The sequence below is a fragment of the Chiloscyllium plagiosum genome, unplaced genomic scaffold, assembly GCF_037043375.1.
Source record: "Chiloscyllium plagiosum isolate Xiang-an unplaced genomic scaffold, Cpla_swu_hap1 HiC_scaffold_3, whole genome shotgun sequence".
Taxonomy (NCBI): Eukaryota; Metazoa; Chordata; class Chondrichthyes; order Orectolobiformes; family Hemiscylliidae; genus Chiloscyllium; species Chiloscyllium plagiosum.
The window spans coordinates 150,721,728-150,740,496 of NW_028270141.1; the positions used below are offsets into that span (position 1 = coordinate 150,721,728).

At 55.0% G+C, this 18,769-nt stretch overlaps 1 protein-coding gene across 2 annotated transcripts in view; it reads left to right on the forward strand.

The window, feature by feature from the left end:
• LOC122547751 (toll-like receptor 5) overlaps positions 1 to 18,769 on the forward strand; it is a 56,448-nt gene that overhangs the window by 28,607 nt on the left and 9,072 nt on the right. The window contains exon 2 of one of the 2 annotated variants that reach the window (XM_087984325.1): positions 18,597 to 18,664. The exons of the other annotated variant lie outside the window; for it this stretch is intronic. The gene's annotated coding sequence lies outside the window, so the exon portion shown is untranslated. The remainder of the gene's footprint in view (positions 1 to 18,596; positions 18,665 to 18,769) is intronic. 2 annotated transcript variants of the gene reach the window in all.

The window sequence follows — 18,769 nt, forward strand, 5'->3', positions numbered from 1 at the left end:
ATACAGCACTCCCCTCACACTGGGACCCTCACTGACAACGCACTCCCCTCACACTGGGACCCTCACTGACACCGCACTTCCCTCACACTGGGACCCTCACTGATACAGCACTCCCCTCACACTGGAACCTCAATGACACCACACTCCCCTCACACTGGGACCCTCACTGACACTGCACTCCCCTCACACTGGGACCCTCACTAATGCCACACTCCCCTCACACTGGGACCCTCACTGATACCACACTCCCCTCACACTGGGACCCTCACTGATACTGCACTCCCATCACACTGAGACCCTCACTGATACTGCGCTCCCATCACACTGGGACCCTCACTGATACCGCACTCCCCTTACACTGGGACCCTCACACTAGGACCCTCACTGATACCGCACTCCCCTCACCCTGGGACCCTCACTGACACTGCACTCCCCTCACCTTGGGACACTCACAGTTCCCACACTCCCCTCACACTGAGACCTTCACTGATATCACACTCCCCTCACACTGGGAACCTCACTGATACTGCACTCCCCTCACACTGAGACCCTCACTGATACCACACTCCCCTCACACTGGGACACTCACTGATACTGCATTCCCCTCACACTGGGACACTCACTGACACCGCACTCCCCTCACACTGGGACCCTCACTGAAACTGCACTCCCCTCACACTGAGACCCTCACTGATACCACACTCCCCTCACACTCGGACACTCACTGATACTGCATTCCCCTCACACTGGGACCCTCACTGACACCGCACTCCCCTCACACTGGGACCCTCACTGATGCTGCGCTCCCCTCACACTGGGTCCCTCACTGATACTGCACTCCCCTCACACTGGGACCCTCACTGACACCACACTCCCCTCACACTGGGACTCTCACTGACACCACACTCCCGTCACACTGGGACCCTCACTGACACCGCACTCCCCTCACACTGGGACCCTCATTGATAATGCGCTCCCCTCACACTGGGACCCTCACTGACACCGCACTCTCTTCACACTGGGACCCACAGTGACACCGCACTCCCCTCACACTGGGACCCTCACTGACACCACACTCCCCTCACACTGGGACCCTCACTGACACCACACTCCCCACACACTGGGACCCTCACTGACACCGCACTCCCCTCACACTGGGAGCCCCACTGACACCGCACTCCCCTCAAACTGGGACCCTCACTGACACTGCACTCCCCTCACACTGGGACCCTCACTGATGCCACACTCCCCTCACTCTGGGACCCTCACTGATGCCGCACTCCCCTCACACTGGGACCCTCACTGATACTGCACTCCCCTCTCACTGGGACCCCCACTGATACTGCACTCCCCTGTCACTGGGACCCTCACTGATACTGCACTCCCCTGTCACTGGGACCCTTACTGATACCGCACTCCCCTCACACTGGGACCCTCACTGATACCGCACTCCCCTCACACTGGGACCTTCACTGATACTGCACTCCCCTCACACTTGGACACTCACTGATGCCAAACTCCCCTCACACTGGGACCCTCACTGACACTGCACTCCCCTCATTCTGGGACCCTCACCGATACCACACTCCCCTCACACAGGGACCCTCACTGACACCGCACTCCCCTCATACTGGGACCCTCAATGATACCGCACTCCCCTCACACTGGGACCCTCACTGACACCGCACTCCCCTCACACTGGGACCCTCACTGATACCGCACTCCCCTCACACTGGGACCCTCACTGATACTGCACTCCCCTCACACTGGGATCGTCACTGACACCGCACTCCCCTCACACTGGAACCCTCACTGACACCACACTCCCCTCACACTGGGACCCTCACTGACACCACACTCCCCACACACTGGGACCCTCATTGATTCTGCACTCCCCTCACACAGGGACCCTCACTGACACTGCACTCCCCTCACACTGGGACCCTCACTGACACTGCACTCCCCTCACTCTGGGACCCTCACTGATACCACAGTCCCCTCACACTGGGACCCTCACTGACACCGCACTCTCCTCACACTGGGACCCTCACTGACACTGCACTCCCCTCACACTGGGACCCTCACTGACACCGCACTCCCCTCACACTGGGACCCTCACTGACACCGCACTTCCCTCACACTAGGACCCTCACTGATACAGCACTCCCCTCACACTGGAACCTCAATGACACCACACTCCCCTCACACTGGGACCCTCACTGACACTGCACTCCCCTCACACTGGGACCCTCACTAATGCCACACTCCCCTCACACTGGGATCCTCACTGATACCACACTCCCCACACACTGGGACCCTCACTGATACTGCGCTCCCATCACACTGAGACCCTCACTGATACTGCGCTCCCATCACACTGATACCGCACTCCCCTTACACTGGGACCCTCACACTAGGACGCTCACTGATACCGCACTCCCCTCACCCTGGGACCCTCACTGACACTGCACTCCCCTCACATTGAGACCCTCACTGATACCGCACACCCCTCACCTTGGGACCCTCACAGTTCCCACACTCCCCTCACACTGAGACCTTCACTGATATCACACTCCCCTCAGACTGGGAACCTCACTGATACTGCACTCCCCTCACACTGAGACCCTCACTGATACCACACTCCCCTCACACTGGGACACTCACTGATACTGCATTCCCCTCACACTGGGACCCTCACTGACACCGCACTCCCCTCACACTGGGACCCTCACTGATACTGCACTCCCCTCACACTGGGACCCTCACTGATACTGCGCTCCCCTCACACTGGGTCCCTCACTGATACTGCACTCCCCTCACACTGGGACCCTAACTGACACCACACTCCCCTCACACTGGGACTCTCACTGACACCGCACTCCCCTCACACTGGGACCCTCACTGACACCGCACTCCCCTCACACTGGGACCCTCACTGACACGGCACTCCCCTCACACTGGGACCCTCATTGATAATGTGCTCCCCTCACACTGGGACCCCCACTGACACCGCACTCCCTTCACACTGGGACCCTCAGTGACACCGCACTCCCCTCACACTGGGACCCTCACTGACACCACACTCCCCTCACACTGGGACCCACACTGATACCACACTCCCCACACACTTGGACCCTCACTGACACCGCACTCCCCTCACACTGGGAGCCCCACTGACACCGCACTCCCCTCACACTGGGACCCTCACTGACACTGCACTCCCCTCACACTGGGACCCTCACTGATGCCACACTCCCCTCACTCTGGGACCCTCACTGATGCCGCACTCCCCTCACACTGGGACCCTCACTGATACTGCACTCCCCTCTCACTGGGACCCCCACTGATACTGCACTCCCCTGACACTGGGACCCTCACTGACACCGCACTCCCCTCACACTGGGACCCTCACTGATACTGCACTCCCCTCACACTGGGACCCTCACTGATACTGCACTCCCCTCACACTGCGACCCTCACTGATGCCGCACTCCCCTCACACTGGAACCTCAATGACACCGCACTCCCCTCACACTGGGACCCTCACTGACACTGCACTCCCCTCACACTGGGACCCTCACTGATGCCAAACTTCCCTCACACTGGGACCCTCACTGACACCGCACTGCCCTCACAATGGGACCCTCACTGATGCCACACTCCCCTCACACTGGGACCCTCAGTGACACCGCACTCCCCTCACACTGGGACCCTCACTGACACCGCATTCCCCTCACACTGGGACCCTCATTGATACTGCGCTCCCCTCACACTGGGACCCTCACTTATTCTGCATTCCCCTCACACTGGGACCCTCACTGACACTGCACTCCCCTCTCACTGGGACCCCCACTGATACTGCACTCCCCTGTCACTGGGACCCTCACTGATACTGCACTCCCCTGTCACTGGGACCCTCACTGATACTGCATTCCCCTCACACTGGGACCCTCACTGACACTGCACTCCCCTGTCACTGGGACCCTCACTGACACCGCACTCCCCTCACACTGGGACCCTCACTGATACTGCACTCCCCTCACACTGGGACCCTCACTGATACTGCACTCCCCTCACACTGGGACCCTCACTGATGCCGCACTCCCCTCACACTGGAACCTCAATGACACCGCACTCCCCTCACACTGGAACCCTCACTGATACTGCACTCCCCTGTAACTTGCACCCTCACTGATACCGCACTCCCCTCACACTGGGACCCTCACTGATACCGCACTCCCCTCACACTGGGACCCTCACTGATACCGCACTCCCCTCACACTGGGTCCTTCACTGATACTGCACTCCCCTCACACTGGGACCCTCACTGATGCCAAACTCCCCTCACACTGGGACCCTCACTGACACCGCACTCCCCTCACACTGGGACCCTCACTGACACTGCACTCCCCTCACACTGGGACCCTCACTGATGCCAAACTCCCCTCACACTGGGACCCTCACTGACACCGCACTCTCCTCACACTGGGACCCTCACTGACACTGCACTCCCCTCACTCTGGGACCCTCACCGATACCACACTCCCCTCACACAGGGACCCTCACTGACACCGCACTTCCCTCACACTGGGACCCTCACTGATACTGCACTCCCCTCACACTGGGACCCTCACTGACACCGCACTCCCCTCACACTGGGACCCTCAATGATACCGCACTCCCCTCACTCTGGGACACTCACTGATGCTGCATTCCCCTCACACTGGGACCCTCACTGACACCGCACTCCCCTCACACTGGGACCCTCACTGATACTGCACTCCCCTCACACTGAGACCCTCACTGATACCACACTCCCCTCACACTGGGACACTCACTGATACTGCATTCCCCTCACACTGGGACCCTCACTGACACGCACTCCCCTCACACTGGGACCCTCACTGATACTGCGCTCCCCTCACACTGGGTCCCTCACTGATACTGCACTCCCCTCACACTGGGACCCTCACTGACACCACACTTCCCTCACACTGGGACCCTCACTGATACAGCACTCCCCTCACACTGGAACCTCAATGACACCACACTCCCCTCACACTGGGACCCTCACTGACACTGCACTCCCCTCACGCTGGGACCCTCACTAATGCCACACTCCCCTCACACTGGGACCCTCACTGATACTGCACTCCCATCACACTGAGACCCTCACTGATACTGCGCTCCCATCACACTGGGACCCTCACTGATACCGCACTCCCCTTACACTGGGACCCTCACACTAGGACCCTCACTAATACCGCACTCCCCTCACCCTGGGACCCTCACTGACACTGTACTCCCCTCACCTTGGGACACTCACAGTTCCCACACTCCCCTCACACTGAGACCTTCACTGATATCACACTCCCCTCACACTGGGAACCTCACTGATATCACACTCCCCTCACACTGAGACCCTCACTGATACCACACTCCCCTCACACTGGGACACTCACTGATACTGCATTCCCCTCACACTGGGACCCTCACTGACACCGCACTCCCCTCACACTGGGACCCTCACTGATACTGCACTCCCCTCACACTGAGACCCTCACTGATACCACACTCCCCTCACACTGGGACACTCACTGATACTGCATTCCCCTCACACTGGGACCCTCACTGACACCGCACTCCCCTCACACTGGGACCCTCACTGATACTGCGCTCCCCTCACACTGGGTCCCTCACTGATACTGCACTCCCCTCACACTGGGACCCTCACTGACACCACACTCCCCTCACACTGGGACTCTCACTGACACCACACTCCCGTCACACTGGGACCCTCACTGACACCGCACTCCCCTCACACTGGGACCGTCATTGATAATGCGCTCCCCTCACACTGGGACCCTCACTGACACCGCACTCTCTTCACACTGGGACCCTCAGTGACACCGCACTCCCCTCACACTGGGACCCTCACTGACACCACACTCCCCTCACACTGGGACCCTCACTGACACCACACTCCCCACACACTGGGACCCTCACTGACACCGCACTCCCCTCACACTGGGAGCCCCACTGACACCGCACTCCCCTCAAACTGGGACCCTCACTGACAATGCACTCCCCTCACACTGGGACCCTCACTGATGCCACACTCCCCTCACTCTGGGACCCTCACTGATGCCCCACTCATCTCACACTGGGTCCCTCACTGATACTGCACTCCCCTCTCACTGGGACCCCCACTGATACTGCACTCCCCTGTCACTGGGACCCTCACTGATACTGCACTCCCCTGTCACTGGGACCCTTACTGATACCGCACTCCCCTCACACTGGGACCCTCACTGATACTGCACTCCCCTGTCACTTGCACCCTCACTGATACTGCACTCCCCTCACACTTGGACACTCACTGACACTGCACTCCCCTCACACTGGGACCCTCAATGATACCGCACTCCCCTCACTCTGAGACCCTCACCGATACCACACTCCCCTCACACAGGGACCCTCACTGACACTGCACTCCCCTCACTCTGAGACCCTCACCGATACCACACTCCCCTCACACTGGGACCCTCACTGACACCGCACTCTCCTCACACTGGGACCCTCACTGATACTGCACTCCCCTCACACTGGGACCCTCAATGATACCGCACTCCCCTCACACTGGGACCCTCACTGACACCGCACTCCCCTCACTCTGGGACCCTCACTGACACCGCACTCCCCTCACACTGGGACCCTCACTGACACCGCACTCCCCTCACACTGGGACCCTCACTGACACCGCACTCCCCTCACACTGGGACCCTCAATGATACCGCACTCCCCTCACTCTGGGACCCTCACTGACACCGCACTCCCCTCACACTGGGACCCTCACTGATACCGCACTCCCCTCACACTGGGACCCTCACTGATACTGCACTCCCCTCACACTGGGACCCTCACTGATACTGCACTCCCCTCACACTGGGATCGTCACTGACACCGCACTCCCCTCACACTGGAACCCTCACTGACACCACACTCCCCTCACACTGGGACCCTCACTGACACCACACTCCCCTCACACTGGGACCCTCACTGATACCGCACTCCCCTCACACTGGGACCCTCACTGACACCACACTCCCCTCACACTGGGACCCTCACTGACACCGCACTCCCCTCACACTGGAACCCTCACTGACACCACACTCCCCTCACACTGGGACCCTCACTGACACCGCACTCCCCTCACACTGGGACCCTCACTGATACCGCACTCCCCTCACACTGGGACCCTCACTGATACTGCACTCCCCTCACACTGGGACCCTCACTGATACTGCACTCCCCTCACACTGGGATCGTCACTGACACCGCACTCCCCTCACACTGGAACCCTCACTGACACCACACTCCCCACACACTGGGACCCTCATTGATTCTGCACTCCCCTCACACAGGGACCCTCACTGACACTGCACTCCCCTCACACTGGGACCCTCACTGACACTGCACTCCCCTCACTCTGGGACCCTCACTGATACCACAGTCCCCTCACACTTGGACCCTCACTGACACCGCACTCTCCTCACAATGGGACCCTCACTGACACTGCACTCCCCTCACACTGGGACCCTCACTGATACAGCACTCCCCTCACACTGGGACCCTCACTGACACCGCACTTCCCTCACACTAGGACCCTCACTGATACAGCACTCCCCTCACACTGGAACCTCAATGACACCACACTCCCCTCACACTGGGACCCTCACTGACACTGCACTCCCCTCACACTGGGACCCTCACTAATGCCACACTCCCCTCACACTGGGACCCTCACTGATACCACACTCCCCTCACACTGGGACCCTCACTGATACTGCGCTCCCATCACACTGAGACCCTCACTGATACTGCGCTCCCATCACACTGGGACCCTCACTGATACCGCACTCCCCTTACACTGGGACCCTCACACTAGGACGCTCACTGATACCGCACTCCCCTCACCCTGGGACCCTCACTGACACTGCACTCCCCTCACATTGAGACCCTCACTGATACCGCACACCCCTCACCTTGGGACCCTCACAGTTCCCACACTCCCCTCACACTGAGACCTTCACTGATATCACACTCCCCTCAGACTGGGAACCTCACTGATACTGCACTCCCCTCACACTGAGACCCTCACTGATACCACACTCCCCTCACACTGGGACACTCACTGATACTGCATTCCCCTCACACTGGGACCCTCACTGATACTGCACTCCCCTCACACTGGGACCCTCACTGATACTGCGCTCCCCTCACACTGGGTCCCTCACTGATACTGCACTCCCCTCACACAGGGACCCTCACTGACACCACACTCCCCTCACACTGGGACTCTCAGTGACACCGCACTCCCCTCACACTGGGACCCTCACTGACACCGCACTCCCCTCACACTGGGACCCTCACTGACACCGCACTCCCCTCACACTGGGACCCTCAGTGACACCGCACTCCCCTCACACTGGGACCCTCACTGACACTGCACTCCCCTCACACTGGGACCCTCACTGATACCACACTCCCCACACACTTGGACCCTCACTGACACCGCACTCCCCTCACACTGGGAGCCCCACTGACACCGCACTCCCCTCACACTGGGACCCTCACTGACACTGCACTCCCCTCACACTGGGACCCTCACTGATGTCACACTCCCCTCACTCTGGGACCCTCACTGATGCCGCACTCCCCTCACACTGGGACCCTCACTGATACTGCACTCCCCTGTCACTGGGACCCTCACTGACACCGCACTCCCCTCACACTGGGACCCTCACTGATACTGCACTCCCCTCACACTGGGACCCTCACTGATGCCGCACTCCCCTCACACTGGAACCTCAATGACACCGCACTCCCCTCACACTGGGACCCTCACTGACACTGCACTCCCCTCACACTGGGACCCTCACTGATGCCACACTCCCCTCACACTGGGACCCTCACTGACACTGCACTCCCCTCACACTGGGACCCTCACTGACACCGCACTCCCCTCACACTGGGACCCTCACTGACACCGCACTCCCCTCACACTGGGACCCTCATTGATACTGCGCTCCCCTCACACTGGGACCCTCACTGATACTGCATTCCCCTCACACTGGGACCCTCACTGACACTGCACTCCCCTCTCACTGTGACCCCCACTGATACTGCACTCCCCTGTCACTGGGACCCTCACTGATACTGCACTCCCCTGTCACTGGGACCCTCACTGATACTGCACTCCCCTCACACTGGGACCCTCACTGATACTGCACTCCCCTCACACTGGGACCCTCACTGATACCGCACTCCCCTCACACTGGGACCTTCACTGATACTGCACTCCCCTCACACTGGGACCCTCACTGATGCCAAACTCCCCTCACAATGGGACCCTCACTGACACCGCACTCCCCTCACACTGGGACCCTCACTGATGCCAAACTCCCCTCACACTGGGACCCTCACTGACACCGCACTCTCCTCACACTGGGACCCTCACTGACACTGCACTCCCCTCACTCTGGGACCCTCACCGATACCACACTCCCCTCACACAGGGACCCTCACTGACACCGCACTTCCCTCACACTGGGACCCTCACTGATACTGCACTCCCCTCACACTGGGACCCTCACTGACACTGCACTCCCCTCACTCTGGGACCCTCAATGATACCGCACTCCCCTCACACTGGGACCCTTACTGACACCGCACTCCCCTCACACTGGGACCCTCAATGATACCGCACTCCCCTCACTCTGGGACCCTCACTGACACCGCACTCCCCTCACACTGGGACCCTCACTGATACTGCACTCCCCTCACACTGGGACCCTCACTGATACAGCACTCCCCTCACACTGGGACCCTCACTGATACTGCACTCCCCTGTCACTGGGACCCTTACTGATACCGCACTCCCCTCACACTGGGACCCTCACTGATACTGCACTCCCCTCACACTGGGACCCTCACTGATACTGCACTCCCCTCACAATGGGACCCTCACTGATGCCGCACTCCCCTCACACTGGAACCTCAATGACACCGCACTCCCCTCACACTGGGACCCTCACTGACACTGCACTCCCCTCACACTGGGACCCTCACTGATGCCAAACTCCCCTCACACTGGGACCCTCACACTAGGACCCTCACTGATACCGCACTCCCCTCACCCTGGGACCCTCACTGACACTGCACTCCCCTCACTCTGGGATCCTCACCGACACTGCACTCCCCTCACCTTGGGACCCTCACAGTTCCCGCACTCCCCTCACACTGCGACCCTCACTGATACCGCACTCCCCTCACCCTGGCACCCTCACTGACACTGTACTCCCCTCACACTGAGACCCTCATTGATACCGCACTCCCCTCACACTGAGACCTTCACTGAGATCACAATCCCCTCACATTGGGAACCTCACTGACACCGCACTCCCCTCACACTGAGACCTTCACTGATACTGCACTCCCCTCACACTGGGACCCTCACAGATACTACACTCCCCTCACACTGGGACCCTCACAGATACTGCACTCCCCTCACACTGGGAATATCATTGATACCGCACTCCCCTCACACAAAGACACTCACTGACACTGCACTCCCCTCACACTGAGACCCTCACTGATACTGCATTCCCCTCACACTGGAACCTCAATGACACCACACTCCCCTCACATTGGGACACTCAATGACACCGCACTCCCCTCACACTGAGACCTTCACTGATGCCACACTCCCCTCACACAGGGACCCTCACTGACACTGCACACCCCTCACATTGAGACCCTCACTGATACTGCACACCCCTCACCTTGGGACCCTCACAGTTCCCACACTCCCCTCACACTGAGACCTTCACTGATATCACACTCCCCTCACACTGGGAACCTCACTGATACTGCACTCCCCTCACACTGAGACCCTCACTGATACCACACTCCCCTCACACTGGGACACTCACTGATACTGCATTCCCCTCACACTGGGACCCTCACTGATACTGCACTCCCCTCACACTGAGACCCTCACTGATACCACACTCCCCTCACACTGGGACACTCACTGATCCTGCATTCCCCTCACACTGGGACCCTCACTGACACCGCACTCCCCTCACACTGGGACCCTCACTGATACTGCGCTCCCCTCACTCTGGGTCCCTCACTGATACTGCACTCCCCTCACACTGGGACCCACACTGACACTGCACTCCCCTCACTCTGGGACCCTCACTGATACCGCACTCCCCTCACACTGGGACACTCACTGACACCGCACTCCCCTCACACTGGGACCCTCACTGACACTGCACTCCCCTCACTCTGGGACCCTCACTGATACCGCACTCCCCTCACACTGGGACCCTCACTGACACTGCACTCCCCTCACACTGGAACCCTCACTGACACCGTACTCCCCTCACTCTGGGACCCTCACTGACACCGCACTCCCCTCACACTGGGACCCTCACTGACACTGCACTCCCCTCACACTGGGACCCTCACTGATACTGCACTCCCCTCACACTGTGACCCTCACTGATACTGCACTCCCCTCACACTGGGACCCTCACTGACACGGCACTCCCCTCACACTGGGACCCTCACTGACACCGCACTCCCCTCACACTGGGACCCTCACTAACACCGCACTCCCCTCACACTGGGACCCTCACTGACACTGCACTCCCCTCACACTGGGACCCTCACTGATGCCACACTCCCCTCACACTGGCACCCTCACTGACACTGCACTCCCCTCACACTGGGACCCTCACTGACACTGTACTCCCCTCACTCTGGGACCCTCACTGACACCGCACTCCCCTTACACTGGGAGCCTCACTGACGCCGCACTCCCCTCACACTGGGATCCTCACTGACACCGCACTCCCCTCACACTGGGACCCTCACTGATACAGCACTCCCCTCACACTGGGACCCTCACTGACACCGCACTCCCCTCACACTGGGACCCTCACTGATACAGCACTCCCCTCACACTGGGACCCTCACTGACACGGCAATCCCCTCACACTGGGACCCTCACTGACACCGCACTCCCCTCACACTGGGAGCCTCACTGACACCGCACTCCCCTCACACTGGGACCCTCACTGACACTGCACTCCCCTCACACTGGGACCCTCACTGATGCCATACTCCCCTCACACTGGCACCCTCACTGACACTGCACTCCCCTCACACTGAGACCCTCACTGACACCGCACTCGCCTCACACTGAGACCCTCACTGATACCACACTCCCCTCACCCTGGCACCCTCACTGACACTGCACTCCCCTCACACTGAGACCCTCACTGATACCGCACTCCCCTCACACTGAGATTTTCACTGATATCACAATCCCCTCACACTGGGACCCTCACTGACACCGCACTCCCCTCACACTGAGACCTTCACTGATACTGCACTCCCCTCACACTGGGACCCTCACAGATACTACACTCCCCTCACACTGGGATCCTCACAGATACTGCATTCCCATCACACTGGGATCCTCACAGATACTACACTCCCCTCACACTGGGACCCTCACTGACACCACACTCCCCTCACACTGAGACCCTCACTGATACTACACTCCCCTCACACTGTGACCCTCACTGATACCGCACTCCCCTCACACTGGGAGCCTCAATGATACCGCACTCCCGTCACACTGGGTCCCTTACTGATACTGCACTCCCCTCACACTGGGACCCTCACTGATACTGCACTCCCCTCACACTGGGACCCTCACTGATACCGCACTCCCCTCACACTGGGACCCTCACTGACACTGCACTCCCCTCACACTGGAACCCTCACTGACACCGCACTCCCCTCACACTGGGACCCTCACTGACACTGCACTCCCCTCACACTGGGACCCTCACTGATACCGCACTCCCCTCACACTGGGACCCTCACTGACACTGCACTCCCCTCACCTTGGAACCCTCACTGACACCGCACTCCCCTCACACTGGGACCCTCACTGACATCGCACTCCCCTCACACTGGGACCCTCACTGATACTGCACTCCCCTCACACTGGGACCCTCACTGATACTGATATCCCACAATGCCCTGAGAATCTTTACTTTTGTCGTACAGATGTAACCTCTCTGTACTGTGTTGAAATGCAGCTGTTGTATTCGGTCCCATTGCCTTTTGGTCTGTATACCAATAAGAGACATGGTCATGATGGCCCCACTGTCTTCTGCCATGTCACTTGAGTGTTTTACGGTCTCAGATCCCACCTTATCCTGTGATTACCTGGATAAAGACACTCTGCAGAAGCAAGCCCCTCTGTTGTAAATGTATATACTTGCCCTGTCCCACTGTATTTGAGGAAGGTAACGTTTGTGCCTGATCACCTTCAATAGTTCAGTATCCACGCCAGTGTCTTACATCATTAGACATAACATAAACAATTCTCTGTCAGGTAAAACCCCCTCTTGGCCCCTGGTTCACCCCACTGTTACCAGTGGTCGCCCTCTGTAAACCAGACTTCATAATCGTGGTGGTAAATATTTCAAAAACTATTTGATCACCAACTGGACAACACCAACCATTGGAGAATTTGGATGAAGGACAGTCTGTCTCTGTCCCACTGTTCAACAGCATCAGTTTGTAAAATCTCTATCAGATTCTTCAAGGGCTGGACTGGGCAAATGCTGAGCAGGTCTTCCCATCATGAGAGAGGACGAGAGGGCACAGTCTCAGAATAAAGGGCGTCAACTTAAGACTGAGATCTGGAAGGTTCTTCACAATCAGCTCAAGGTAAGAAATTACTTCAGGATCAACAGCCTCGTGTCAAACAGAGAACATCTTGTTTAAGGTATCATCGTGAAGAGTGGCTTTCCCCAAACAGGAAGTGTCAGAGAGGCTCAGCGGATTAATTATCAGCTCTCCAACAGTTCAACACATTCAGGAGGATCTGTACGGCAAGAAGAAATAGATATTATTGGTCTGTTACTGCGGACTGACACAAATATGGAGCCCTTGGGTAGGCGAAAGATAATCACACGCTTTAATTGCAGCTTACATTGATGCTGCGGTGAGTGAAGTGAACTAAACCGGCAGAGTCTGCCACAAGATGTGGTTTACCATCACAGCTCCTCCTGATTCTGGACTGTCCATGGTAATAATGGTAAACAGGAAGCCTGGTCCCAGAAAAACATACCGCTCAAAAAACAACACTGGCAACAATGAGGGTGTTAAGATGAGGCACTGGATAGAGTTCAGGGTGAACCAGGAGAAAGACAAATGTCAAAAGATGATCCAGCTTTCCATTTTGTTAACCTCACATACCACGTCAACAGTACAAGGTGACCTGGAGCTGGAGCATTGATTAATAAATAGCATGTGCTTGATGATTGGTGAGATTCACTCCACGCCACAGTCAACAATATCCAAACAAGGGACTTTGAAGTGAGGAAAATCCAATCTGACACACCAAACAGATTCCCCACCCCCTCACAAAGATCACAATGTTCCTTTTGAGCCACACCTGATGCTCCAGACTGCAGTGTTAGACATGTTCTAGAGGTTAATCTGTTACTCTGGCCAGAGCCTATGTGAACAGTTGCAATGGGTAACTGCTTAAGTTGAGCAACCACAAAAACTGGTAAAGACTATTATCCAGTGATGGGCTGACAGTAACAAGGAAGACCCTGAGAACATTGGCTCATTTTATACAGGGATGAACTCCGTGTATTACAGCAAGCCATTTCAATGGCTGATAAGTCCATGCGTGAAAGCACAATATTAAAATACTACGTTACACCAGGGACACATGGGTATTGAATTCACAGGAGAGCAGCAGGGGAGTCTGTAGACTGGCTGGGATGAATCAGGATATCCAATGATTGATGATCATATGTGAGAGATGCCAAATATATCAACCTCAGCAGCAAAGGGACCCTCTACATCGACTCCTTCGACAGAATCAGCAATGGACACATTCACTCCATTGAATAGACACATGGGGAAATTTACTCCTCCACATTTCCCAGCATTCAATGACTTAGCAACATAACAAGCATGACCATTGCTGTCATGTTTTCAGTGTCTAACAGAGTACATGGTACATACCATCAAAACCATCAGCACTGACGACTGGACAACAAAACAAAGCTTTTGCCCCATACGGCTACATTTTCATGTAATGTCAATGGAAAAGGCATTAACATCCCCAGATTGAGTTTATATTCGGAAGACCTTGGCCAATTATCGAGCCTTTCGGAAAAATGGGACACTCTTCCTCAAAGACAGAGGTGAATTTGTGATGATGCTGCTCCTTTAACAAGGTTAGGTTGTCCTTGGCTTTTTTTTTTCAGAGAGTTTATAAAAGCAATGATTCGGAAAGTTCTAGGTTTGGAGGTTTTAGGGCCCATTTGATTATAGCTGACAGACACTGCCTCGGATCAACGGCTTACAAGTTTAAAAACAACTGCTGCAATGAACAAGGAGAGACCAGTCTTCCCAGCTCAGCTTTACTCTGGTCTGATCTGGTCTGGTCTGGGCTGGTTTGGTTTGGTTTGGTTTGGTTTGGGGTTTGCAGTCTGGCTGTTCAGAGAAAGCAGTCAGTCAGTTTTTGAGTCTGCTGGTCCAAGAAACAGCTCCATGGAGGAAGGTGTTCCATGCTGAATCTCTCTGTCATCTCTCTGTCTTCTGCAAAACCCTGGGTTTGATTTTACCTTTGGTACCAAGGGGTGTTTCTGGTGAATATTGCAAGTATTTGGAACAGCAACATTACGTTGGGATGGTCAGTTGGCTTTTCGAATAGGTTAAGTTATTCTATATCCTCTTCTGTTTTGTTTGTGTTTCATTCGGTAACCTTGTAAATAAATTCTATTTTATTTCAAACTAAGTGGTTCGACCAGCTGCATCCCTCCTGGAATATCCACTCTTCCCCTGTTTAAAACAACTCACAAAGTTAGGGTCCTGGCTACTTTCTTGAAATGTTTTAAGGGGGTCTGCCCTGGTCCATTATAAATTAAAGAGCTACGTGACGATCGAGGAACTGGAGAACTATCAAACTGTAAACTAGACAGATAGCCTGAGATCGGAATACAAACACTGAGGAACGAGCAAAGGTTTCTCAAATACACCACCAGCCCGGATCATGTGAAGTCATTACTGATTTGGAGCCACATTGGGAAACAGCAGCTCTAACCAATATCCAACCCTCTCACCAATTCTTCACAAAGACACTGAGGAAGAACACTTGAATGATGATGATTGTTGTGATGCTGAGTGATAGCGACCAGCAACAAGATGACCAAGTTGTCAAAGGAGTACAGCAGAAAACAACCCAAACCTCTCCAGACAGGTTCCAGGTACCAGCTCAGGACAGACTGAGAAACCACCAAAGAGCTCTGTTGTGACCCAGTGAGGTGAGGGTTGCTGGGTGATCTGATGGGTTTTGAATGGTCTGTGGATAGGGCTCTCTGCTGGTACCTGGATAAAATAGTGATGTCAATGTTTGATTGATTTGATACTGCTGGATAATCTGGCCTGGAAGGGGGGGGGGGGTTATGTATAGAACATTTGCTCAACAAGAAAAGGCCATTTGATTCACCTTCTCCCATTCTTCTAGTTACACACCACAACAATCAGAATGATACAGCACCATCTCATCCCACACACCTCTGTCAGTTCATTCCATCAATTATCTAATTCAATCCATCCGACTGCCTTTCCCCAGTAGGCCCTAAAATCTCTCCCTCCAGGCATTTATTCAATTCCTGTTGAAAAGTTATTAACTCCACACTTTCAGGCGGTGTGTTTCAATTCCTCTTCACCTGCCGTTAAAAAAAAGTCTCATCTTGCAAGATCCCTGGATTTTTGCCAGTCACCGTAAATCTCTGTCCCCAATTACAGAACTTTAGAAATTGGAGCAAGAGTAGGCCATTCGGCCCTTTCAGGGCTCTGCCATTCAATACGATCATAGCTGATCATCCAACTCAGTCCCCAGTTCCCACTTTCTCCCCATATCCTTTTGATCCCTTTAGCCCTAAGAACAATATCTGACTCCTTCTTGAAAACATTTTTAACTGCTTCCTGGGGCAGAGAGTTTCAGCCCCCCCCCCCACTCCCTAGGGGAAGCAGTTTCTCCTCCTCTCGGTCCTAAATGGCCAACCCCATATCTTCAGACTGTGACCCCTGGTTCTAGACTCCCCTGTCATTGGAAACAACCTTCCTGTATCTACCCTGGCCAGTCTTGGTAGGATTTTATAGGTTTCTGAGTGATCCTCTTCATTCTTCCGAAACTCCAGTGAATAATGTGCTAACTGATATGTCAGTCCTGCCAAACCCAGGAATCAGTCTCTGTCCATAACTGAAGTCTTGCATCCTTGGGACTATTTAGATTAGATTAGATTCCCTACAGTGTGGAAACAGACCCTTCGGCCCAACAAGTCCACACCGAACCTCTGAAGAGTAACCCACCCAGTCCCATTTTTCTCTGACTAATACACCATAACACGAAGGGCAATTTAGCATGGCCAATTCACCTGACCTGCACGTCTTTGGACTGTGGGAGGAAACCCACGCAGACACGGGGAGAATGTGCAAACTCCACACAGACAGTTGCCCGAGGCTGGAACCGAACCTGGGACCCTGGTGCTGTGAGGCAGCAGTGCTAACCACTGTGCCACTCTATTTCACGAAAATACGTGAATTGAATTGATGTAAAAATAGAGGAAGCGTCAAAATTACAACAGACCTAACTGTGAATGATCACACACTTTGACTGTTTTTTGATATTATTTTGTCAGAAATCTTTAAAACAAACTTTAGATTACTTACAGTGTGGAAACAGGCCCTTCGGCCCAACAAGTCCACACTGCCCCGCCGAAGCGTAACCCACCCATTCCCGTATATTTACCCCTTTACCTAACACTACAAGCAATTTAGCACGGCCAATTCACCTGACCTGCACATCTTTGGACTGTGGGAGGAAACCGGAGCACCCGGAGGAAACCCACACAGACACGGGGAGAATCTGCAAACTCCACACAGACAGTCGCCTGAGTCGGGAATTGAACCCAGGTCTCTGGCGCTGTGAGGCAGCAGTGCTAACCACTGTGCCACCGTGCCACCCACAAAATTGTGTAGAATTAAGACAGTTTTTTAGTTACGGAGTTTTACAAAAATTTCTAATTGCACATTGAGACAATTTATCAGCTCAGCTCAGTTACTTAAAACCAATAATAGTTTTAGCCATTAAACCTGGTCCTTCAATCAAACATATTATCTATAACTGTGGTGTTACTAAACTACTCTCACAGGTTCATTTAGTGTATGATATTCTCTTTTGGTTAATAATTTGAAAGTGGAAAGTGAGGCTTAATCTCAACAGTGAAAACTTGGCTTTTGCTTCTCTTCATTTCTCAGCGTTTTTATTCTTATTGGGATTCAACCCTTACTGTCCTTAAATAAGCAAGGAAGCAGCCATTGAGGGTAGCATTAAAGTATTTCACATGGCTCTGGATCTGTGCCTGAGTGAGTTTATCCCAGTGATTAATCATTAATAATGATTGTTTCTGCAGATCAGTTTTGAGACTCCCTCACATGAAGTGAAGACTGTGTCCTTTGGTTTCTGCAGGCTCTGGACAAGGTAAACCACCACACAATGTCCTACATGGTTCATAATTCATTTCACCTCTATTTCCAGTGAGGAGATGTCTGGTTAGGCCTCAGTCCCAGCTCCGTTAGCTGAACA